A 27351-nucleotide genomic window follows, 5' to 3' on the forward strand; every position below is an offset into this window, starting at 1 on the left:
GCATTGCTGTTGCTCTGTGGTAGAGCAGGGTAGCAAAACGCAGCTTTGCAAGGCAAGTGTCAAAGGGGCCTAAAGGAAAGCACAGCTAGAAGGAGCATGCCAGCTCCCATATTGACTTGCTTTTCCTTTTCCCAGCAGTGACATTCTTGCCTTTGGCTTTATTGGTGTCTACCTTTGTAACAAGCCCACAGTCCCTGGAACAAAATATCTGATCTGTATACTAGTTGTGACTGAGAGATTAGAAAAGCCTTAAAAACAGAATCATCGCCACAATCAGGCAGGGAAATCCGCAACAGCTTCTTCCATATTTCTCCTGCTCTAAGTTTCCCGAGCAGCAACCATTTATTTTTTCTCTTTTCTTTTTTTGAGTATTTCTCAGTGCTCCTTGTCTGGCCCTCTCTGGCCACTGATGCCTCCCAACTTTTTGAGATGAGAAAGAGGGACACTTAACCCACGCCCCTGCCACACCCCTGATCACGCCCCGTCACACCCCTAGTCACGCATATAAAGATTTCATAAGAAAAATATATTGTTTTATAAACCACACTGGTCCTTTCTATCCTGGTTCATTTTCCTTCATATTTACATTTGAAAAGAGGAAATATACCAATTTAAAGGGGGGGAATAAAGTTTAGAGTCAATTAAACACATTTTTTTAGTAGAGAAATATATATATTTAAATAGAAAGAGGGACAAAATCCTGAAAGAGGGACACATGAGGAGGAAAGAGGGACAGGGCTCCCAAAGAGGGACTGTCCTTCCAAAAGAGGGACAGTTGGGAGCTATGGGAATCCATCAGCTGTTATGGGGGTGGGGGTTACCGTAGGTCTGCTCTGAGGTTCAGCAGGACTCCCTGTAGCTCAGGTAATATACAGCTATTGCCTTTTTCTCTGCAGGTAACCTCTGTCCAAATCCAAAGTCATGTACATTTACAAAGTTTTAACATTTTTATCCCCTGAGACTGCCAAGTCGTGGGGTCCAACTCCCCAGCAAAACTAATGGGCTTCCCCTAAGCCTCTCCTCACGCTTTTTAAGCCCCCCCCCCACCCCCTTCATAAGCCCTCCCGCTACTTTCTGTTGAAGCCATATTAAAGCGGACCTAAACTCAGAACTGCCTCCCTGTTCTAAATGATAAGCAGCAGCATACTAACCTTTAACGAAAAAACATTTCTTTGTTACTGCTTAGAGAACTCCTGCAATATATCTACAGTGTGTCTACTTCCTATTTTCATTGAAGCAGACAGAGGGTTAAGATCCTGCGTTTACATATTGCTGGGGACTGCCGAATTTCTGTGCTGACGCAGCTGAGAGATCAAGTTACACTTGTGATTACTTGAAGATGAAGGGGAATTAGACAAACTCTTTTCTCTAAAAACACACGGTGCATTTTTCTCTGTTTACCTTTTGTTGTGTGCAAGATTGCAGTCCACTTTCAGGGCCCTTTCACACTGGCGCGGTGCGGCATTTTACAGCAGCCTACTGCTGGGGCAATGTAGGTCTATGGGGCCTTTCATACTGGTGCGGCGTGATGCGACGGAAGTGACATTTTCGCCGCATCCCCCACACAAGTGCATACCTACATTGCCGTCCAGCTCCTGCAGCGACGTGTGGCGGACCGGAAGTCATGTAAGTCTATGAAGAAAGAAGAACCGAGAGCCCAATATGGTGTAGTATGTTCAGGCAGGAGGATAATTAGAACGAGTATAAATAAAATACTCACAAACCAGGGTTACCTCCAGGCAACCACTGTATAGGCAGGTGAGGAGATTAACCTGTCCCCACTCAGGATTAAGAAGTCGCTCTCTGTAGATATGAAGAAAGATAGGGTATCCCCCTCCACCTAGGGTGGATGTTAGACGTATGTATATTCGAGAACAGAGGCGCCAAAAGGATAAAACCAATATTTAAAAGTTTTAAAATTGCTTAGGAGGCAGTGGTGGACTTACCTCCTACAAGCAGGCACAATAAACTGTGTATTTAAAAAAGAGTAAGTTTATTGGTACACTCCAAGGCTACCCGAAGGCCTGTTTTTTGGCAGTGTGCCCCCACCGCCCATGGCCTAAATAAGGATCAGTGACACCAATGATCTCATCTCCTCCTGTTCACTGCTTAGGAATTATTCTTGACTCTTTCTCTTTTCACACCTCACATTAATAGAACTAACATCCCAAGGCTAGGAGTATCGCCGCTTCAATAGGTGGGCTGGTACTAAGGCAGACTGCGTTCATATCAGATCTTTAGCATGCAGAACACAGTTAAATCGGATGTGTGGCTACTTGTTCCTGAGCAGTATGGTGGACATTAGTTTATCTCCACCAAACATCTTGCTACTGGCTGAGCTTACTCATTTGGAAGCAGCTAGGTTAGCAGGGCCATAGGTTTGAATAGGTGATAAAGTTATTTCTGGCAAATTCTTCTGGGGCTCAAAGGTGCTATTAGGAGCCCATGTGACTGTGCTTGAAATCATGTCACCATCTCTCAACAAATCGAAAAGATGGCGATGTGTTATGGTAGTGAAGGCAGGAGTCATAGCTAAGAGGCTTCTTCTGCCAGATGCTGTCATCCATGTCTCTCTGTCACAATCTGTCAGGGGGCTGCAGAGGGATATTGAAAGGACACAAAGGGCTGGTGCACACCAGAGCGGTTCTGAAGCGTTTTTTAACCTCCTTGGCGGTAACCCCGTGTGTGACACGGGGTAAGCCGCCGGAGGGTGCCGCTCAGGCCCTGCTGGGCCGATTTTCATAATTTTTTTTTTGCTGGACGCAGCTAGCACTTTGCTAGCTGCGCCAGCACTCTGATCGCCGCCGGCCCCCGCCCGATCGCCGCTATCTGCTGCGGCGCGCGCCCCCCCCAGACCCCAGCGCTGCCTGGCCAATCAGTGCCAGGCAGCGCCGAGGGGTGGCCCGGGACTCCCAATGACGTCAGTGACGTCGGTGACGTCATCCCGCCCCGTCGCCATGGCGACGGGGGAAGCCCTCCAGGAAATCCCGTTCTATGAACGGGATTTCCTGATCGGAGATCGCCGAAGGCGATCGAAGCGGGCGGGGGGATGCCGCTCAGCAGCGGCTATCATGTAGCGAGCCCTCGGCTCGCTACATGATCAAAAAAAAAAAAATTTAAAAAAAACTGCTGCGCTCCCTCCTGGCGGTATTTTTCATACCGCCAAGGAGGTTAAAACGCTTGCAGGGGAAAATCGCTTGGCTAATGAAGGTGAATGGGATGGTGCACGCCATAACGCAATTGCAATGTTCTGAGGAGATCGAGGGCCTGCAGCACACATTATAGTAGGACATCAACTGAGCCACATGTCTGCGTCTCTCCTCTGTTTACAACAGCAGTGGGAAATGGATCAGTTTCCTTAAATAGAGGAGGTCAAGCTGATCCAGTGGAGCCCAGCGGAGGAGGTTTGCCAGAGAGGCTGAGGGGTGGGCAATACCCCTTGGGCTTGATTCACAAAGCCGTGCTAACTGTTAGCACGCTGGTGAAAAGCCCATTATCACGCCTAAACTCAGTTTAGGCATGATAAAATAAACTTGTGCGCAAAGTTTTGCGCGTAAAGTTTTACGCGCGCAATGCCATTAAACCCTATGTGACGTTTCACGGGCACCGGACTTTGCGCGCGCAAAACTTTGCTAACCTACTTAGTGCAATGCTTATCACGCCCAAAAGTCTTTAGGCGTGCTAACTAGGTTAGCACCACTTTGTGAATCAAGCCCCTAAAGTGCAGACGGGCCCGGCTAGGCTGCTCCATTTGGTGAGTCACTTCATATTGGGGGAGTGGCACAGTTGTGTCACCCTCTATGAGATGAACTGCATTTCGTATGATCTCTGTGAGACCAATTGAGATGTCTGAAGCATTTTGATTTCCTTGAGTTACAGGACTGGACTTTTGAGCGCTTGTCCATTTATAAACGCAGAACATAACGGGTCGTTTTTTCCACAAACGCAAACTCGGTGGCTGCAGCAATTTTTAGATTTCTGAGGCGTTTCTGCCTCAGTGTTTTAAAGTATAGGACAGTGGAAAAAAAGCTCTGAAAAACGCTATATCAAAGCAGTTTTCCAGGCGTTTTTGTTACAGAAGCTGTTCAGTAACAGTTTTTACTGTAACAATATTTGACATCTGCAACACAAAAAACGCTCCAAAAAATGCTAGGCATGTTTAGAAAACATGCCTAAAATCGCTCTGAAATCTACTTCAAAAACCTCTAGCGTTTTGCAGATCTGCTAGAGGTTTTTGGTGTGCACTGGGCCATAGAGTTAGGCAGTGGGACATGGGATTATTATTATTTATTGGATTTATATAATGTCAACATATTACACAGCGCTGGACAATAAATAAGGTTACAGCCAATGATAATAGGGGTGACACTACAGGTAATAAACAGATACGCAATGCCAGATCATACACTGCAGTAGTAGATAGGCCAAGTAAATCAAGTTCACGTTATTCTATGAGCAGGATGCATGATTGGGTAGGATACACTAGGAGGGAGGGCCCTGCCAAAGGCTTACAATCTAAAGGGAAGGGGTGGTGACACAATAGCAGAGCAGCTGCATCAAGAGGTTCTTGGCAAAGAGGGCATTAGCGAGGTGGGGTAAGCCTTCCTGGAGAGGTTTTTGTGAGGGAGTGGGCAAGCCTGATGGGCAGTGGGAGATAGTTCCACAAGATGAGGTGGCTCTAGTGAAGTCCTGCAGTCACGCATGGGGGTGTGGCTAGGAGGAGGTTGTTGGAGGAACGGAGCGAGTTGCCAGGTATGTATCTGCTGAGTAGGTGGGAGATCTAGGTCGGACAGGACTTGTGCAGATTGATAGACACGACATAGGATCTTGAAGCTGATTCTGGAGCAGATCGGGTTAACCTGGAGTACCACTATTGTGTATGATGTACTATACTGCACTACTGAAACTGTGCATTAAAACCATATACATCATAGAGGAATGTCTGCTTTACTCAAAGATTGTGCCAGTGGCTGGAGTTTATTCAATCCCTTTACCCAATGGGAACGCCTGTGGCCTGTGGTGCAGGGAATACTGTTCACCGTTTGTAACCACGAATGCTGTGCAGAACTGTGAAGAGACCAGTATAAGGTGCAGAAGAGCGCTACCACAGTAAGCTAATGATGCATTAGGCCAACAGAGGTTTCAGTCCGCTAGAAATACTTCAGCTGTCCCCCTAGGAGGCGCTATTTATAAATGACCCAATTATGAAGTTGGTTATATGACATTGTATGCACGGTTTGTTTTCCGTTGTCAGTGGATGCCAGTGTCCAGGAGTGAGAGGAACATGCTATTGCCATTTACACCATTCCTGTCATGCTGATCATTTGGCTTCAGGCATTCTTATATCGGGAACTGGCATGCAGACAATGGATCCCGAATACCTGATCTGCAGACTTGTTCTGGGTAAAGCTGGCCATACACATTTAGATGTCCATTCAATGTTCCTAAACAGTTAATTCCTTTCTGAAGGGAATCAATTCAGAAAGAATACATTTTTACCACACTCAGCACAATGATTTTTAACAGATTCCAGAAGGGAATCTATTGAAAATTGATTGAACTGTAGAGCTGCAGTGTTCAATGCCGTGCAGGGGGCTGTAGATGTACCGCCACCCCTGCCCCGCCCCAATCAACCTAGATATTCCATCCTGTTTGTTTGATGCTTTTGATGGATTTATTTTTGTAAAAATCAAACGGAATTCAATTGATAGAACATTTTAAAGGAATAGATTCCCATCTGATTTCATCAGAGTGATCAAATCTGCATAGAATTAAATGGAAAAAATGGATGTGCTTAGGCACCATAAGACAGGCAAGCAGTGGTCTCTATACTCCTCACATTATTGGTTTTATTAGATCTAAAAGCACATGAGACAGTCAGTATTGCTGCATTACTGCACACTTGCTTACACAGCCATATTTATCTTTGGCTACATTTCACAGGGTGTGGTGCGATTGTTCTGTGGCAGGAGAGCCCGGGACAGGACTATTGTACCTCACCATTTCCCCTTGCATATTACCCTGCGGCAGAGTGCACCAACAGGGTAATATAAGCCCCCTCCCTTCCTTAAAATCCCTGCGTCTTCCATGACTCCCACCACCACTGCCAACGCGCTATTGACTTTGTGGCAGGTCAACGGCTGATCGGGAACTTTCAGTGCAACGGCACAACTAAAAGGCCTCATTGTTGAGGCATTTTCCTTTGGCAAAACATGCAAGGCATGTGTAAAAGGGGCCTAAATGACTAAAGTGGCTGGATGGTGTAATGGTTAAGGGCTCTGCCTCTGACACAGGAGACCTGGGTTTGAATCTGGGCTCTGCCTGTTCAGTAAGCCAGCACCTATTCAGCAGGAGACCTTAGGCAAGTCTCTCTAACACTGCTACTGCCTGTAGAGCGCATCCTAGTGGCTGCAGCTCTGGCGCTTTGAGTCCGCCAGTAGAAAAGCGCTATATAAGTGTTTGTCTTTGTCTTTTAAAGGCTGATAGACAATTCTCAGTCGTATTGGGCACTTATGCAGAGAATGTTCCTTCGACTAGTCTGTAGTAATTGGAGTTGATGGAAAGCCGAGCCCAATCCCTATAGTTATTTTCCTGCAATATTTTACACTGGACCCCTTGCCCTTCCTTTCCTCCCAGCACTGTATGCATAATAACAATACTGACCACCATAATTGAATCTCCAAGGACAGCCACTGAGCGAGAGAGGTGTAAGCAGAGGCAAAATAACTGACTCTCCTAGGACAGCCACTGAGCGAGAGCGGTGTAAGCAGAGGCAAAATAACTGACTCTCCTAGGACAGCCACTGAGTGAGAGAGGTGTAAGCAGAGGTAAAATAACTGATTCTCCCAAGTACAGTCACTGAGCGAAAGAGGTGTAAGCAGAGGCAAAATAACTGACTCCAAGGACAGCCACTGAATGATAGAGGTGTAAGCAGAGGTAAAATAACTGACTCTCCCAAGTACAGTCACTGAGCGAGAGAGGTGTAAGCAGAGGCAAAATAACTGACTCTCCTAGGACAGCCACTGAGCGAGAGAGGTGTAAGCAGAGGTAAAATAACTGATTCTCCCAAGTACAGTCACTGAGCGAGAGAGGTGTAAGCAGAGGCAAAATAACTGACTCTCCAAGGACAGCCACTGAGTGAGAGAGGTGTAAGCAGTGGCAAAATAATGTTTTCTTAATGATTACCACTATACCAAGCATGGATAGAGAGGGTCATTATCAGCACAGCATCAATGAACAGATAATGCAACCTCTGCAACCCCTTAATGCTACTCTAGTGATTACTTCACGGGATTGGCTTACTATGGCGAGACACTGAATGGTTTGTCTCCTTTATGTGCTGTTCACTGAACATACAACTCATGACTCACAGATTTGCCAGAATGCACAGGTACACTTTTCTGAGCCTCATATTATTCTGTTGTAGTAAGTGACCAGCCTTGTGTCAGTCAGACTGTAAGCTCCACCCAGAGGACATGCTGCAGGATGATGCCAGAGATGTCACACTGTGAGAAGTTACACACAAACTCCAGACTGTAAACCCACCGCTCAACCAATGTGTGACATTCCACACAGAGCAGTGTTTGGCTTTTGTTAGGAACTTACCTTCTGGTTCCAGCATTGTGGCCGGCTCCTCTGAGAGTCGGCTCTAGCAGTGCACTTCTGGGTTCGTGCTGCGTTCATGAGCGCGCAGTGACCCAGGCATCTCTCTAGGCAGGGCCGCACATGCACACTCTGTTTGTTACAGGACAAACGCACAAGCCTACACCTCCATCCTACTCGAGAGGTATCTACCAGCTGACATGCCTGTCTGTTTCCTGATTGGTTGTTCTTGTGTGGCCGGTTACTGATTGGTGAGTGTGTGGTTAAAAGCCTTGCTCTGCCTCATTTAAGTTGCCTTTGGGTTACTGCTGGGTGCTATTGTTCATGATCACTCATGTTTGACCTTGCTTGTACTCTCAATTTCCCATAGATTGCTGCCTAGACCGACCTTGGATGTACCTGCCCTTGCCCTTGTATTAACCTTCTGTACTGCAGTATTTCTGATCTACTGTGTATGACCCTGGATTGTTAATAGCTTAGGCTCAGCAATTCTGTACTGTGCCAGTCTGATCTTCTGTGTATGACCCTGGATTGTCTCTGGATTGGCTGATCCCTTCTGTTATACATCTGTCGCTGACCTAAACTGTCATTCGACGCCTGTATTGTCCAGTGTGGTTCTGGTAGTACTCCCATCTTCTCAGCCTCAGTCCTTATACATTGCGTGCCAAAGTCCTGGGGGTAACTGTAGACTGGTAGGCGCTATCGTTTACGCAGGATATTGGCTATAGGTGAAGAGCGTGGTGGTAGATTGGGGCACAACAACTGAAAAGAAGGCGCAAGATCTGCAAGCCATCACAGCTATACTTTATAGCCAACCACTGCTATATAACCAATCACAATTATACAAGCATCCATATATCAGACACAGCTATACTGTTAAGCTTGGGGGTGTAATCTCCACAGTCAGCATACAACACATAAGCTGACGTGAAGGAGGTACACACACCAGCACAAGGGATCAGGATATCCCCAGTTTAGTGGAGGAGAGGACTGACTCCAATAGGAGATTGTGGTGCACAGAGCCGGTGCAGATCTGAACAGCCACAAACACTTTCGTAATAACGTCTCAGCGCAAGGTAGCGCTGAGCGCATAAACCAGGACTGAGGAGATCAGGACAGGTAGACAGAATGAACGCTTGCTAGCTAGCGATTACTTAGCGACAGCAAGCGTCCAAAACCAGACAGACTGGAATGAGGCAGCCAATGCGTTGCGGCGATGGCGTGCCTCACAAAGACAGGACAGGAGAGACAGGAAATAGCAGGATCGAGATAGATGAACGTAACACAGATAAATATACAATAAGTATGTTTTCCTAGCGTATTACAATTACAGCTATCAATGAAACTATTTGTTACGTCTGACTAACATATGTATATATAGGCAATGAACCGATATATGACATAAGCAGGAACTCTGACTAAGACTGAAGTAATACAGGGAACAGGACTCAGAAGGATTCGCTATCTCTTCGCAGAGATGAACGCAATCCACAAACAGGACCAGGAACAGGATTCAGAAGGATTCGTTATCTCTTCGCAGAGATGAACGCAATCCACAAACAGGACCAGGAACAGGATAACTAGCTCAGCACGGGTGTTCACGATACGCGCAAACTACCAAAACGTGCTGGAAAACTGACTAGCTGAACACAGGAAATAAACAGTTCGTGTACGTATATATCAGCGACACTGATATATTAACGTAACACGAATACAAGGAAAATAACAAAATGCGCAAGTATGCGTATATATTGGCGATGAACCAATATATGACACAAGACAAGCAAGTAGCAACTTCTAGAACAAGAGCAGAACTAGGAGGACTCGCTGACCCCTTCGCAGGAGTCAGCGCAGTCCACACGGACCAGGAACGAGGTGGGGCACGAGCAGAGTAACAGATAGAGTCTGAAACTATGATAGCCCATGAGGCATTGCAGGAAGCAGTTCTTTATACTGAGGTCATCCAATGGGAGCAGACCTGCAGATTCCCACACAAGTGAATGGTAATTAATCACAGGCTGATAGCAGGAAAAGGCAGACAATGATATGCAGCCTGCAGGAAAGGGACCGCCCCTCCACTGCAGCAGACAATGTTTGTTTACACAAAAGCATATTAAACTGTCATAAACTTCAGAGCGACTGCAGATGGAATCAGCAACTAGTTTAAGTGCAAACCAAACTATGCAAGCAAATGCATGTAATGACATTAGAACTGCTTGGTTTGCAATACCAGTGCAGTCAGCAGTAAACGCTGCAGAAGCGATCATAACAGTACCCCCTCCCTTAAACGCGGCCTCTGGACGCCTATGAAAACTGACATATTTCTCCTGAACCACCCAAACCAAAAAATCAGAAGTGGGAAATCCAGCAAACTGATCTGACTGAAAATTCATGAAGGTCGGATCCGTCTGACAAAACCAAATTCCTGAATCAGTCTCACCAAAACTAGACCAATTGGAACCAGAACCTACCGAACCATGCCCGTCAGCACTACAAGCCTCAGTGTGACACCCATCAGAACCACGACTTCCAGAAAACAACCCCAAGAAACTCTCTGCGCGATACCCACCGCCTTCCAAGGACCGTCCAAAAACGCCAAAGCCTTTGCAATGCCCACCGGAACTGTCCCTACCAACACAAAACCCACCGTTGAACCAGTCCAAGGTACCAGGACAAGTTTCCTCAGAGATCTCCCAGAACACTTGGAAGCTCCAAAGAGATCCCCACAGGTCAGAACGCCCCTTAGGCTCACATGGAGAACTATCAAGAACCCCTATGGAACCCAGGGCAACTCCAGAGTCAGGGTCACAAGGACAAACATCAAGATCAGGGCTTTTAGGGACCAGAACCATCTCCGGGCATGCAGGCCAACCGGCAACATCAGAACATGTCTCCACTAGGGAAGCACGTGAGCACGCTAACACAGACAAATCTGGGCAGTCTGGCATACGAAGCACATCTGGGCACACCGGCACAAGAGAAACCTCTGGGCATGTCAAGGAACTGCGAACCTCAAAGTCAGTCAAGACAGGACCGAAACCAGAACTGGGCAAAAAAAATTCATCATGACTAGACTTCATAGTTACTGGATTCTCACTAAAAACTGCAGGATCAGACTTAGATGTCGCTGATTCCAGCAGGGTTATTAACAAATCATGTTCAGGGGCATTTACAAGACAGGGCAAATCTTCTGATGTATGCACTGAACTAGACAGGGTTCCCACAGCTTCTTCTGGACTAGACAGAGACTCATCAAATACACTGGACTGGAGCTCATGAAGGGCTGCAAAACAAGTCAATATTGCAGCAATCCCCACTGAACTAGGCAAAACTGAGTAACTCACTAGACAGGAAGGGGGCTCTGGAACTTCTGCCACACCGGCCAGAGAACCAGAATTTTCCAGGATACAGGGCTGGGTTTCAGAAACACTCATTAACCCGGACTGAAATTCTGAGATTTCTATTATTTTTTCCAGCGAGTCAGAATTATCCATGTTACAGGGCAAGACTTTTGAAACATTCAGAGGACAGGGCTGGAGTTCCTCGGCTGTTACAACACTGGAGAGGGACTCAACAACATTGGTTAAATCAGACTGTGTACAGGGCAAGGTATCTAACACACTTGCTGACGAGGACAATATTTCAATGGCTTCTGCTTCGCTGGGCAGAAATTCATCAAGTTTTATTAGAGCAGACTGTAATTCCAAAACAGCTGCTAGACAAGTGAATATTACTGCAACACCAACTGAGGTAAGCAGTGCTTCAGCCTCCTCTGCTAAAGGGTTTAACCACCCTGGCGTTCTGATTAAATCGCCAGGGTGGCTGCGGGAGGGTTTTTTTTAAATAAAAAAAAAACTATTTCATGCAGCCAACTGAAAGTTGGCTGCATGAAAGCCCACTAGAGGGCGCTCCGGAGGCGATCTTCCGATCGCCTCCGGCGCCCAGAATAAACAAGGAAGGCCGCAATGAGCGGCCTTCCTTGTTTTGCTTATATCGTCGCCATAGCGACGAGCGGAGTGACGTCATCGACGTCAGCCGACGTCGTGACGTCAGCCGCCTCCGATCCAGCCCTTAGCGCTGGCCGGAACTTTTTGTTCCGGCTACGCTGGGCTCAGGCGGCTGGGGGGACCCTCTTTCGCCGCTGCTCGCGGCGAATCGCCGCAGAGCGGCGGCGATCAGGCAGCACACGCGGCTGGCAAAGTGCCGGCTGCGTGTGCTGCTTTTTATTTCATTAAAATCGGCCCAGCAGGGCCTGAGCGGCAGCCGCTGGCGGTGTTGGACGAGCTGAGCTCGTCCAGACCGCTCAGCTGGTTAAAGTATCCAAAGTACTGGGTGAAGCATAAGACTCTGCGACCACAGCTTCACTGGACAGGATCACTGAACAGTCCATATTGCAGGGCAAAACCATGGAAGCACCTGCTGGACAGCATAATGATTCTGTGACCTGAGTTTCATTGGAGAGATCTACTGCACAATTCATGGTACAGGGCAAATTTATTGGAAAATTTTCTGAACAAGGTAATAATTCTGCGATTTCAGGTTCACATAGCAGATGCTCTGAGCTATTCACGAAACTAGAGCGAGGTGTAGAAACAGGAAGATCAAGACACAATGTTTGCGCATCTGAATCACCATTCATTTGTAAAATTGGAAAATTCAGATGCTGGGGTTCTGAGTTTACTAGACAGGATTGCTGGGACTCGGAAACTGATATAGTGCATCTATTGGCATCTGCTGGATCAGACAGGAGTTGAACTTTATTAACACAGGTAATTTCTGCAGAAGTGTTTGCAGAGACAGGCAAGATTTTTCTGGTGTCTGTTTCACTAAACAAAGAGTCATGAGTACTGGCTAGGCTGGACTCGAAAGTCAGCAGGACTTCTGGGTCCTCTGCTGAGAAATTTGTGCAGGGCAAGATTAAGGAAGTATTAGTAATTTCTGTCTTACTGGGAAGTAACACTGAGTTATCCATGGTACAGGGTGGAATTACAGGAACTTCAATTTCACACAAAAGGAGCTCAGAATCACTCGCTGAATCAGCCAAAGGTGCTGAAGCAGGCGAGTCCTCAGGAACTGAGGAAGTGGAACAATCTCCACTTGACAGTGTGTCTTCCCTGGTATCAACTGATTGAATTGCATAAAAATCGTCCAGAATCATTCTCCACACATCGATCAATGGAGCCACAAAGTCATACCCACACACACCAGTTTTTATTAGGTTATAAGCAGACTTAATGCATGCATTCAATACTAATTCACTTTTTGCACTGTAAAACTGACAAAATGAACTTGCATCTTTCTTCCATTCATAGACCAGAGCTTCCATCTCTCCTTTCTCAAATGGAGGATCCCATGCATATTTAACAGCTGAGCATTCCGGCTGATCATAGTTTGCAAATGTGTTAGTGGCAGAAACATACATTGGGTTATTTAGCAGGTGATTGGCCGATTTCTTATTCCTAAGGATCTCCAATACCTGTAGCAAGTATTGAACTGTAGTGTATGCAAATTTCCCTTGCTGCACGAATAAATTGATCTGTTCAATACTCTGTAATATATCTTCATAATCATATTCAGATAATTCATTTAAACAAGAACCTTTATTTTCCCTGGCTAGCAATGAAAGTTCATTAGTAGTTTCATAGGTCCATTTGACTCCCCTGAATGGTGACTGAATTTCATTATCTGCTAATGGTGGAGTCTCGTTACAGATCTGATGCGCAGTCGCCAAGGGCAACGACTCCGCTGATTGTAACGCTTTTCTTTTGGAGCGTTTACGTTTGGCTTTAGACCCTGCTGCCTTAGCAGAAGAAAAGTTATCAGAACAATTATCTGCTTGCTGATTATTTTTGTAGGCAGTAGAAGGAGCAGCTGATTGACAAGCTGCCAGGAGCTTATCAAAAGGGCTAGGCAAATCGGTTTTGCGCAGCCAGTTATGGATCACAAACGCTAGAAATTCCAGTGGTCTTTCTTTTAAATTGGTATGATCCAAGACATCGTAGGCCCACTGAAACAATCTTCCCTTAAATAAAACATAAACTAGCTGGGGGGCCCACGTTGAAACAGGAGTAGCCTGGAGCTCAGGATTGGCCAGGAACCTGGCACATTCAGAAAAAAACTCATTTTCTGTTTCAGAATTGAGCTTCTCAAATTTCTTAAAGGAACAGGAACCATAACAAACAGTGTCATTTTTGCTGGGAACCCCCCCCACAATGGGGATTGGTAATGGGGCTATCATCATGTTAAGCTTGGGGGTGTAATCTCCACAGTCAGCATACAACACATAAGCTGACGTGAAGGAGGTACACACACCAGCACAAGGGATCAGGATATCCCCAGTTTAGTGGAGGAGAGGACTGACTCCAATAGGAGATTGTGGTGCACAGAGCCGGTGCAGATCTGAACAGCCACAAACACTTTCGTAATAACGTCTCAGCGCAAGGTAGCGCTGAGCGCATAAACCAGGACTGAGGAGATCAGGACAGGTAGACAGAATGAACGCTTGCTAGCTAGCGATTACTTAGCGACAGCAAGCGTCCAAAACCAGACAGACTGGAATGAGGCAGCCAATGCGTTGCGGCGATGGCGTGCCTCACAAAGACAGGACAGGAGAGACAGGAAATAGCAGGATCGAGATAGATGAACGTAACACAGATAAATATACAATAAGTATGTTTTCCTAGCGTATTACAATTACAGCTATCAATGAAACTATTCGTAACGTCTGACTAACATATGTATATATAGGCAATGAACCGATATATGACATAAGCAGGAACGCTGACTAGGACTGAAGTAATACAGGGAACAGGACTCAGAAGGATTCGCTATCTCTTCGCAGAGATGAACGCAATCCACAAACAGGACCAGGAACAGGATTCAGAAGGATTCGTTATCTCTTCGCAGAAATGAACGCAATCCACAAACAGGACCAGGAACAGGATAACTAGCTCAGCACGGGTGTTCACGATACGCGCAAACTACCAAAACGTGCTGGAAAACTGACTAGCTGAACACAGGAAATAAACAGTTCGTGTACGTATATATCAGCGACACTGATATATTAACGTAACACGAATACAAGGAAAATAACAAAATGCGCAAGTATGCGTATATATTGGCGATGAACCAATATATGACACAAGACAAGCAAGTAGCAACTTCTAGAACAAGAGCAGAACTAGGAGGACTCGCTGACCCCTTCGCAGGAGTCAGCGCAGTCCACACGGACCAGGAACGAGGTGGGGCACGAGCAGAGTAACAGATAGAGTCTGAAACTATGATAGCCCATGAGGCATTGCAGGAAGCAGTTCTTTATACTGAGGTCATCCAATGGGAGCAGACCTGCAGATTCCCACACAAGTGAATGGTAATTAATCACAGGCTGATAGCAGGAAAAGGCAGACAATGATATGCAGCCTGCAGGAAAGGGACCGCCCCTCCACTGCAGCAGACAATGTTTGTTTACACAAAAGCATATTAAACTGTCATAAACTTCAGAGCGACTGCAGATGGAATCAGCAACTAGTTTAAGTGCAAACCAAACTATGCAAGCAAATGCATGTAATGACATTAGAACTGCTTGGTTTGCAATACCAGTGCAGTCAGCAGTAAACGCTGCAGAAGCGATCATAACATATACGGTCTCCCACACATCCGGTGTAGATGTACAGCCAACCATAAATTAGATATAGCTATACAACAAACCAGACTATCAGATCACAAACACCTTTACAACCAACCACATACCAGACACCAAACTACACAGCCAAGCAAACAGACATAAGGGGCTTGATTCACTAAGACAAATAGCACTCCTTATCAAAGTTAACACTCCTTATCAAAGTTAACATGCCTTAGGAAAGTTAACATGCCTTATCAGAGTAGCATTGCAAGCGCTACTAACTTATGCCTGCTAATTGGCAATGACGTGAGCTCCACTCATCCTGCCCTGAGCCCCTGCGGGTTCGTAGCTCTTGCTGTGCTACTCTGATAAGGCATGCTATTTCTCTTAGTGAATTAAGCCCAAGGTGCGTACACACCTGTGATGGATTTCGCCTAGTGATTGGGACTCAATCCCCATGGACGACTTTGCTGGGCTGTACAGATGTGAAGTCACCTGTATAGCTGACAACGTGTTCTGTTGCTATGTGGGGGGGAGGGACAACGGAGTGATGCATGTGAGATGTCACACAGTGGGCAGGGGAGGGGTGTGCACAATGGAATAGGCCGTCGCCTGGCCTTTAAGGTGGCTATAGATGGTTCAACTTGAAAATGATCAATGAAAACTATTGCATAACAAGATACTTTTAAAGTAAAAATTCTACCATCAAGATCAGTGCTCTTTTGAGTGGATTTGTAGGCTGATTTGATACAAATCAATTAACCACATAACGACCGCCTAACGCCGATAGGCGGCGGCAGGTCGTTTGTGGTTTTTCCATGGAAACGTCCGCGTTCCATGTCAGTTCAGGGAGGGTGCCTCCGTGAACAGCCTGCGAGCCTCCGATTGCGGCTCGCAGGCGAAATGTAAACATGCGGGGAAGAAGTCACCTGTGTTTACATCATACGGCACCGTTAAGGAGATCGGCGATCCCCGGCCTCTGATTGGCTTCTTCCACCAATGTAGAAACATTTGGTTGCTTTGGGGTCAGTGCTCCGCATATTGGAAATGATTATAAGGGACATTTGTTGAGCTTCGGTGATGTTGTTTGCTATGTAATTGTGTGGATGATAATTATTTTCTATTTTTTCCCAGGAATGGTGGCCGTCTGCATTATGTGACTCCAGCGAGCGAGCAGAGCAGGGTCAGTCGTGTGTATGTAGTCCTGTGTCAAGAATAATCCAGTATGTGGAGGTAAAGGAAATATTCAATCACCACAATGATTTGTTGGTATCATATGCGTTGTAAATGTATATTGATGATTTTGTGTACATAATATTGTGTGTGTATTTGGGGGGTGGGGGGAGGTTCTGTTGTTTTTGTATGCTTTGCTAAAAATAACAGGATGGTGTTTTCATATATGACTGGTACCCCAAAGTAATCCTAAAGGACAACTGAGGAGAGGAGAATATGGAGGCTGACATTTTTAATTATTTTTAGACAATAACTAGTTGCCTTCCAGCCCTGCTGATCTATTTGGCTGCAGTTGTTACTGAATAACACCAGACACAAACATGCAGCTAATCTTGTCAGATCTGACAATAATGACAGAAATATCTGATCTGTATATGCTAATGTTAACACCTGATCTGCCGCATGCTTGTTCAGGGTCTGTGACTGAAAGTATTAGAGGCAGAGGATCAGCAGGATAGCCAGGCAACTGGTATTGCTTTAAAGACAGTAAATATGGCAGCCTCAATATCACTCTCACCTCATGTTCCCTTTAACATAGGCCAGGAGTTTCAGCGGGAGCACGGTAAGTTGTCTTTTGTCTTCTCCCTGCGCTGAAATTTGCCCGTCTCCAATTTACACGTATGCCCAGGTGCTGGTGACATTCGGATGGCTCCTCCCCTGCATAGATTGCTCATCCCAGCCTCCATATCCCTCTCATTTCAGTTATCCTGTAAATCCCTTCATTATAGAAAGCATAGCCCTGCAATGCTCTGACCATGTGATCTGTGAACATGATGTTTGGGTCCTTTTCCACTGGACATGTTTGTGATTGCGTTTGTCTCGTCATGACTTACTAATTAGAAGGGCACTGCAATAACATGGTAATTGCGCTTGTTTGCTTCCATTTTTGGCCAGTCGGAAAAGCGCTGCATGCTGCGTTTTCTGTGCAATGCGATTGGCTTGTATTTGTTTTTTCAATAGCCGTCATGAATTGCTGGTAGAAACCAACTTGTTTTAAATGTTGCATTTGGGATGCCGTTTGCAATTTTCAGGAAAAAACAGCCCTATGGGCCACAACGTGCCTCTAGAGGCTTTATGACATGAGGTCAGCAAAAGCCCGGCCTTAAAAGAGCAATTGATGCTAGTGCCACTTCGCGTAAGTGCTGCCAACCTCCAGTCGCTTAGCAACTGGGGAGAGCCTTTACCAAATTATGCAAATATATGAACTATATGTCTCTGCAACAGAGTTTTTTAGGCGATGACTGTTATTACTATGTATTATTTGTAATGCACAGATAATTGCAGCGCTGTACAATGGTGGGGTGTGGGGATCAACCAAGTTCACTGCAAACATCTAGTTCTGTTCAGTGGATATGCAGCTTATTTTCATAGCCTGTCAATGCCTGGCTTTTGCAGTAAACATGATTTCTCTGCATTTCTTATGACTATTCACTTCCATCAGCGACTGACACCCTGCAGTGGGAATGCTGCCCAGCAACACGTGAGCTGTCAGTGGTAGCGGTTACTTACACATAGGATTAGGTGGCAAAGCTGGGATAATTCCTGTTGAGGGGTTTACTGGTGTCCTTAGCCAGGTCAGGGAATCCTCGCTGCTAACTACTATAATCATCTATGTCCATGTGACAAGGTGGCCAAAGATCCCAGCATGCCACTGTCACAGGAGACACGCTATCAGTGCTCACTATGGGCACTCCTGTTAATTTACACACTACATACAGCTATGATCACCCAGACACTGCCAGTGTACACTGCATACAGCTCTGATCACCCAGATACTGCCAGTGTGCACTGCATACAGCTCTGATCACCCAGATGCTGCCAGTGTGCACTGCATACAGCTCTGATCACCCACACACTGGCAGTGTGCACTGCATACAGCTCTGATCACCCACACAGTTCCAGTGTGCACTGCATACAACTCTGATCACCCACACACTGCCAGTGTGCACTGGATACAGCTCTGATCACCCACACACTGCCAGTGTGCACTGCATACAGCTCTGATCACCCACACACTGCCAGTGTGCACTGCATACAGCTCTGATCACCCAGACACTGGCAGTGTGCACTGCATACAGCTCTGATAACTCAGACACTGCCAGTGTGCACTGCATACAGCTCTGATAACTCAGACACTGCAAGTGTGCACTGCATACAGCTCTGATCACTCAGACACTGCCAGTGTGCACTGCATACAGCTCTGATCACTCAGACACTGCCAGTGTGCACTGCATACAGCTCTGATCACTCAGACACTGCCAGTGTGCACCGCATACAGCTCTGATCAACCTACTGATACCTAGCCCTAAGATCCCTCTGGTGGTGCCTAAGCTTAACCACTTAAGGACCGGGCTGCTTTCCCAGATCTGTGCTGCGTGGGCTCTCCAGCCCGCAGCACAGATCGTGATTGGGGCAGGCCGATCAGACTTCCTCCCCCCCCCCCTTTTTTTCCCCACTAGGGGATGTCCTGCTGGGAGAGTCTGATCGCCGCTGCTCTATGTGGCCGAGCGGGGGGGGGGGGGGGGGGGCTCCTCAAAGCCCCCCTCCGCAGCGCTATTCCTCCCTTCCTCTCCTTTCCTCCCTCTCCCTCTTGCTATGGGCGGCGCGGCAGAGGACCGCGATCCGTCCTGCGCCACCTCTGATAGGCTTTAGCCTATCAGATGCCGGTGATCCTCGGCCAGTCAGAGGCCGGGGATCGCCGATCTCCTTTACGGCGCTGCTGCGCAGCAGCGCCGTATGGATGTAAACACGGGATTTCTTCCCCGCGTGTTTACATTTAGCCTGCGAGCCACGATTGGAGGCTCGCAGGCTGTTCATGGAGACACCCTCTGTGAACTGACATGGAACTGCCGCTCGAGCGGCCGTTTCCATGGAAATCCATAAACGACCAGCCGCCGTCTATCGGCGTTAGCTGGTCGTTATGTGGTTAAACCCTGCCCCTAACCGCAAACACCCCACCTCTCCCCCCTAACCTTAATCAACCCTTCCCCATGCCCTCCGCCCCCTCCTCCCATTTTTACTTGCTTCATATTGCATAGCCCTGTACAATGACTATTCATATGCTCTTACCATCCAGACATGAAAAAGTACAACATATGAAACAGAAAAGAGGGCCTTCCCCTTCGGTTGTGATTGCATTACGCAGGGAGATCTCCGGTCCCTGATGAAGGTGCTGAGGATTGCTCAAAGAGCCGCTGCGGCCGGCAGTCAGGAAATCTAAAGCTGTTTTCACGTCTGATAATCAATATGCCCCTTTATCTTTGTTTACTTGCAGCCAGTCAGAGGCTGGGGAATTACAGAAATAGGAGCTGACATCTAACCAGATAGGATGTTTGAAGTGAGCAGAGATTCTTCCATTAGGAAATGACACCCCGGTAGCTAGGAATGATGGGAAGGGGTAGAGATGATGGGATTGTAGGTTCTCTGTAACGAATGGATGGGAAGGAGGAGGATGGGGAGGTGATTGTGAACTGCTACAAATATTTCCCACTCAGATGAGACATCAGCTGCAAAATTACAAGTTATAGAATTTTCAGAGGTGGATCCATTTATGTGTGGGATGCATTATGTCATGTATCCCACTATTTAATATCTAACATACGTTCCCTTGCACATCCTTGATATATATATACCCCCAAACATCTGCGGTATGTTCCCCTGCACATCCATCGTACATACCCCTTGCATATGTTCCCCTACACATCCATCATATATACAGTGGCTTGCAAAAGTATTCAGCCCCCTTGAAGTTTTCCACATTTTGTCACATTACTGCCACAAACATGAATCCAATTTTATTGGAATTCCACATGAAAGACCAATACAAAGTGGTGTACACGTGAGAAGTGGAACGAAAATCATACATGATGCCAAACATTTTTTACAAATAAATAACTGCAAAGTGGGGTGTGCGTAATTATTCGGCCCCCTGAGTCAATACTTTGTAGAACCACCTTTTGCTGCAATTACAGCTGCCAGTCTTTACCAGCTTTGCACATCTAGAGACTGAAATCCTTGCCCATTTCTTTTTTACAAAAGAGCTCCAGCTCAGTCAGATTAGATGGACAGCGCTTGTGAACAGCAGTTTTCAGATCTTGCCACAGATTCTCGATTGGATTTAGATCTGGACTTTGACTGGGCCATTTTAACACATGAATATGTTTTGTTTTAAACCATTCCATTGTTGCCCTGGCTTTATGTTTAGGGTCATTGTCCTGCTGGAAGGTGAACCTCCGCCCCATTCTCAAGTCTTTTGCAGTCTCCAATAGGTTTTCTTCCAAGATTGCCCTGTATTTGGCTCGATCCATCTTCCCATCAACTCTGACCCGCTTCCCTGTCCCTGCTTAAGAGAACCACCCCCAGAGCATGACGCTGCCCCCACCATATTTGGCAGTGGGGATGGTGTGTTCAGAGTGATGTGCAGTGTTAGTTTTCCGCCGCACATAGTGTTTTGCATTTTGGCCAAAAAGTTCCATTTTGGTCTCATCTGACCAGAACACCTTCTTCCACATGTTTGCTGTGCCCCCCACATGGCTTGTGGCAAACTGAAAACGGGACTTCTTATGCTTTTCTGTTAACAATGGCTTTCTTCTTGCCATTCTTCCATAAAGGCCAACTTTGTGCAGTGCACGACTAATAGTTGTCCTATGGGCAGAGTCTCCCACCTGAGCTGTAGATCTCTGCAGCTCATCCAGAGTCACCATGGGCCTCTTGACTGCATTTCTGATCAGCGCTCTCCTTGTTCGGCCTGTGAGTTTAGGTGGATGGCCTTGTCTTGGTACGTTTACAGCTGTGCCATACTCCTTCCTTTTCTGAATGATCGCTTGAACAGTGCTCCGTGGGATGTTCAAGGCTTTGGAAATCTTTTTGTAGCCTAAGCCTGCTTTAAATTTCTCAATAACTTTATTCCTGGTGTTGTTGCTCCCAATATTCTCTTAGACAACCTCTGAGGCCATCACAGAGCAGCTGTATTTGTACTGACATTAGATTACACACAGGTGCACTCTATTTAGTCATAAGCACTCATCAGGCAATGTCTATGGGCAACTGACTACACTCAGACAAAAGGGGGCTGAATAATTACACACACACCACTTTGCAGTTTTTGATTTGTAAAAAATGTTTGGAATCATGTATGATTTTCTTTCCACTTCTCACGTGTACACCATTTTGTATTGGTCTTTCATGTGGAATTCCAATAAAATTGATTCATGTATGTAGCAGTAATGTGACAAAATGTGGAAAACTTCAAGGGGGCCAAATACTTTTGCAAGCCACTGTATATAACCCTATACAGCTGCCATATGTCCCCCCCCCCATACAGCTACCATATGTCCCCCCCCCCCACACAGCTACCATATGTTCCCCATACACAACAATCGCATATACCCCTATACAGCTTCCATATGTTCCCCTACACATCCCTTATATATAAAAGCCTATACAGCTGCCATATGTTCCCTAAACCCCCCCCCCCTCCCGCCTCTATACAACTGCCATATGTTTCCCATACACAACAAACGCATATACCCCTATACATCTGCCATATGTCCCCTACACATCCCTCATATATACCCCAATACAGCTGCCATATGTCCCCTACACATCCCTCATATATACCCCTATACATCTGCCATATGTCCCCTACACATCCCTCATATATACCCCAATACAGCTGCCATATGTCCCCTACACATCCCTCATATATACCCCAATACAGCTGCCATATGTCCCCTACACATCCCTCATATATACCCCTGTACATCTGCCATATGTCCCCTACACATCCCTCATATATACCCCAATACAGCTGCCATATGTCCCCTACACATCCCTCATATATACCCCAATACAGCTGCCATATGTCCCCTACACATCCCTCATATATACCCCTATACATCTGCCATATGTCCCCTACACATCCCTCATATATACCCCTATACAGCTGCCATATTTTACCCTAAACATTGCTCATACTGTATATACCCCAAACATCTGACTAACACTCACCTAAAGGATTATTAGGAACACTTGTTCAATTTCTTATTAATGCAATTATCTAAGCAACCAATCACATGGCAGTTGCTTCAATGCATTTAGGGGTGTGGTCCTGGTCAAGACAATCTCCTGAACTCCAAACTGAATGTCAGAATGGGAAAGAAAGGTGATTTAACCTCCCTGGCGGTAAGCCCGAGCTGAGCTCGGGCTATGCCACGCAGGAGGATTTCTCAGGCCCTGCTGGGCCGATTGGCCTAATTTTTTTTTTGCAACACGCAGCTAGCACTTTGCTAGCTGCCTGTGCACTCTGATCGCCGCCGATTATCAGCCGCTTGCCATGTCGCGCTGCCGCCCCCCCCCCAGACCCCGTGCGCTGCCTGGCCAATCAGTGCCAATCAGTGCCAGGCAGCACTGAGGGGTAGCTCGGGGCTCCCAATGACGTCACGACGTCGATGACGTCATGCCGCCCGTCGCCATGGCGATGGGGGAAGCCCTCCAGGAAATCCCGTTCTATATATTTGCTATATGTTCCCTACATATCCCTCACATATACCCCTCTTCATCTGCCATATGTTATCCTGCACGGTGGCATAGTGGTTAGCTCTCTTGCTTTGCAGTGCTGGGTCCGCGGTTCAAATCCCAGCCAGGGCACTATCTGTACGGAGTTTGTATGTTTTCCCTGTGTCTGCATGGGTTTCTTCCGGGCCCTCCAGTTTCCTCCCACTTCCCAATAACATACAGATACGTTAATTGGCTTCCCCCTAAATTGTCCCTAGACTATGATACACATACTGCACGATACATACATAGACATAGGACTATGGTAGAGACTAGATTGTGAGCCCCTCTGAGGGACAGTTAAGTGATAAGATGCTGCGGAAGATGTTGGCGCTATACTAAGTAATAATTAACGCTCTCAATGTCACCCTGCAGATAGATATTCCAGCTTTCAGGACATCAGTCTAAATACCAGCCAGCTGAGAGGGGCACCATAAGCAATATTAACTACCCTGTCAATCTCTATTCCCTACCTGCAGACACACACTCGGGCACACACCAGTTCAGAAATGCGGCTGGATTGCATATGGTGTACATGAAGACTACTTTGGGCCATATTCACTTACTGTCAGTGGCATAGGGAGCGCATGGCAATTTTACCATTGCTTATGCTAAGTACGTAGAACACTTTACACAACTCCCATTACCTTATTAGTGGAACTAGTGTTATCCTACATGCAGTGCACGGGTTACCCTAGGGTCACACTAAATGCACAGTTCATGCTATGAACTCAGTGCTAGTAACGGTAAAATTGCTGTGCACTCCCTGTACATAGCAACTTTATAGACGGTTAATGGCTGGATAGTATAATGGTTAATTAATAGTTTATTTTATTATTTTTATTCAATGTTACGTATGTAGGTGTATTTTTACTATATGGCCACTTTATACTCCTGTGTTTTGGGAACAGTACACAGGGAATGCTTTGTGCGTGGTTTTACTTTCATCTTGTCAATGACCACTGGCATCTCATTAATCACAGGCAGTTTGATCTGTGAATGGGAACATGTGAGTACTAACAGGCGGCAACATGAATGTGCGCGTAGGAGCGCACGCAGCGGTGGGGTGTGTATATTTACGTCCCTGGCGCTAAGATGAAGTCTCTGGGGGTGTAGATATACTGTACTATATCCATTAACTGATTAAAGGACACCTGAGGTGAAAATAAACTAATGAAATAAACAATTGTATATATACTCCTTCTCCTTAAAATGACTTTTTAAGATATTCCACCGTTTTATTTTATATTTAAATGTACTTTTTAAGTTTTTACTGTTTTATTGTTTTTGCTCAATGACACATCCATTGAATTATGCCAGGCCTAAAATCTATGAACTATTGATCCTTTTTATCTCTTCCCTGCTCTCAGAAGCCATGTTCTGCTAGGAAAGTGTTTTATAGTTGTAATTTCTTATCAGTGAGGGTCACACTTTAGCCTGACCCAGTCCTGACTCAGACAGGAACTGCCACTTACATACCTGGGGCCTGATTCACAAAGCGGTGATAACTCAGTTATCACGCCTAAAAGACTTTAGGCGTGATAACCTTTGCACTAGCAAAGTTATCACCGCTTTGTGCTCTAAGTCGCGCGAAGCTACCGCGCGTACGCAAAGTCCCATAGGGCTTAATGGGAGCTTCGCGCGAAGCGCCAGGTGCTGCGCTTGCGCGCGGAAAATTCGCGCGAGTTTCTTCTTATCATGCCTAAACTGAGTTTAGGCGTGATAAAGGGGTTTTCACTCGCGTGCAAACACTTTGCACCGCTTTGTGAATCAGGCCCCTGATGTTTAACTCTTTCAGGCAGAGAAAGAAAAAAAAGCATCACAGCATATTTATTTGTGCGCTGTGCACTGTACATACACATGTCTATCTCATCATGTCACATGTCACCTCGGGTATCATTTAAGGGCTCTGCCTCTGGCACAGGAGACCAGGGTTTAAATCTCGACTCTTCCTGTTCAGCAAACCAGCACCTAGTCAGTAAGGAGACCTTGGGCAAGACTCCCTAACCCTGCTACAGCCTACTGAGCGCGCCCTAGTGGCTGCAGCTCAAGCGCTTTGAGTCCGCAAGGACAAAGTGCATTATAAATGTTATTTGTCTGGCCCGTTGTATTATACAGTCTGCTCTCTGCACTGTGACTGTATTACTTCCTGCAGGTTTACTCTGTGCTGTAAAGCTCATTCTCCTGAGCGATCAGCTTGTATTTTCGCTCACACACATCGTGGAGTGTCAGCTGTGCAGGCAAGAAGCTGCAGGTGATCAGTATACAGGGCGAGAGGCATATGCTGTGACTTATACACCACTCACTAGTCATTTCACAATCTGGATTGCAGATTTATGGTCACAGCCGTCCTAAGAGTCACAGTAGGGGTGCAGTATATGATGGCTTGTATAGTGTTGGTGTAGCAATCACCTGTCACCCTGCAGTGTCCCATGCTGCTGCTGGTGACCATTGGGGTTACCGCGGTCAGTGTTTAAACAATCATCGCTCAGACGGGGTATCCAATGTCGTTCCTGTCCTTGTAAAAAGGAAAATAACACAGGAAGATACCTGAGCCTGGCCATTGTAAACTGCGCTCTGATCTCAGACTTCCCATCTGTCAAAGTGTAGTGTGAGCCAAATTCTAAATGAGAACTCTCTGTAGGCTTTTCATGGAAATTCCCATCGTTGACATCTGCCAACCTCGCTCCTGACAGCAACACAGTCATTTCTCCTATGCTTTCTCCTGTGCCCTCCTGCTTACCCCCCTATACTACTCCTTACCTTTTCTTGCCCCAGCACCTCCTTTGTACATCACAGCCCTCCATCTGCTAGCCCTAGTATATGCTTATCACCCCTTTCGGGTCTTCTATAACTACTACTGCCTCCCCCACCTCCTGTGCAACCCCTACATCACTCCCGTATGCTCTCCTGCCCCCTGCTTCTTTTTTCCACCCCCTACACTACTCCTGTACTCTCTCCCGATTCTCTTTCCCACCCACCTCCCCCCCCCCCCCCCTACACTACTCCTGTACTCTCTCCCGATTCTCTTTCCCACCCCCCCTACACTACTCCTGTACTCTCTCCTGATTCCCTTTCCCACCCCCTACATTACTCCTGTACTCTCTCATGATTCTCTTTCCCACCCCCTACACTACTCCTGTACTCTCTCCTAATTCTCTTTCCCACCCCCTACACTACTCCTGTACTCTTGATTCTCTTTCCCACCCCCTACACTACTCCTGTACTCCTGATTCTCTTTCCCACCCCCTACACTACTATTGTACTCCTGATTCCCTTTCCCACCCCCTACACTACTCCTGTACTCCTGATTCCCTTTCCCACCCCCTACACTACCCCTGTACTCCTGATTCCCTTTCCCACCCCCTACACTACTCCTGTACTCCTGATTCCCTTTCCCACCCCCTACACTACTCCTGTACTCCTGATTCCCTTTCCCACCCCCTACACTACTCCTGTACTCCTGATTCCCTTTCCCACCCCCTACACTACTCCTGTACTCCTGATTCCCTTTCCCACCCCTACACTACTCCTGTACTCCTGATTCCCTTTCCCACCCCCTACACTACTCCTGTACTCCTGATTCTCTTTCCCACCCCCTATACTACTCCTGTACTCCTGATTCCCTTTCCCACCCCCTACACTACTCCTGTACTCCTGATTCCCTTTCCCAACCCCTACACTACTCCTGTACTCCTGATTCCCTTTCCCACCCCCTACACTACTCCTGTACTCCTGATTCCCTTTCCCACCCCCTACACTACTCCTGTACTCCTGATTCCCTTTCCCACCCCCTACACTACTCCTGTACTCCTGATTCCCTTTCCCACCCCCTACACTACTCCTTAGAGACAAAAACAAAAGACCGAGAGCCCAAATGGTGTGGTATATCAAGGAATAGGGACACAATTAATAGAAACGGATTTATACTCACAAACATGTGTTGCCCCTAGGCAACCACTCCATATGCAGGTGGGGAGAATTAGAACCTGACCCCACTCAGGTATAAGATGTCGCTCTCTGTAGAAGAAATTAGGAAAAATCTTTGCCACCCCGGGTGGACTGCATTGTGTTTAGGATAAGAACCAGAGGCGCCAAAAAGAGTAAAACAATACTAAGTTTAAAAACTAGGGGGGAGACGTACTCACCACCCTTTCCGCAGACCAAAAGCCAATGGAAACCACAATATTTGGTCAAAAATTCACAATTTATTAGTACTCCCAGGTGCTACGCGTTTCACGGGATTATCCCGCTTCCTCAGGCAATCAAACAGGAGTACAAGCAATTGGGGGTCTGGAGCAAGCTAAAGCGCCTCAGCTTCGACTCCCAGTTTATGA

At 46.6% G+C, this 27351-nt stretch overlaps 1 protein-coding gene across 2 annotated transcripts in view; it reads left to right on the forward strand.

Moving 5' to 3' along the window:
- LOC137532421 (dystroglycan 1-like) overlaps positions 1-27351 on the forward strand; it is a 169961-nt gene that overhangs the window by 27208 nt on the left and 115402 nt on the right. For both annotated transcript variants that reach the window (XM_068252899.1, XM_068252900.1), the window contains one exon: positions 16361-16459. The gene's annotated coding sequence lies outside the window, so the exon portion shown is untranslated. The remainder of the gene's footprint in view (positions 1-16360; positions 16460-27351) is intronic.

This window comes from Hyperolius riggenbachi, chromosome 9 (genome assembly GCF_040937935.1).
Source record: "Hyperolius riggenbachi isolate aHypRig1 chromosome 9, aHypRig1.pri, whole genome shotgun sequence".
Taxonomy (NCBI): domain Eukaryota; kingdom Metazoa; phylum Chordata; class Amphibia; order Anura; family Hyperoliidae; genus Hyperolius; species Hyperolius riggenbachi.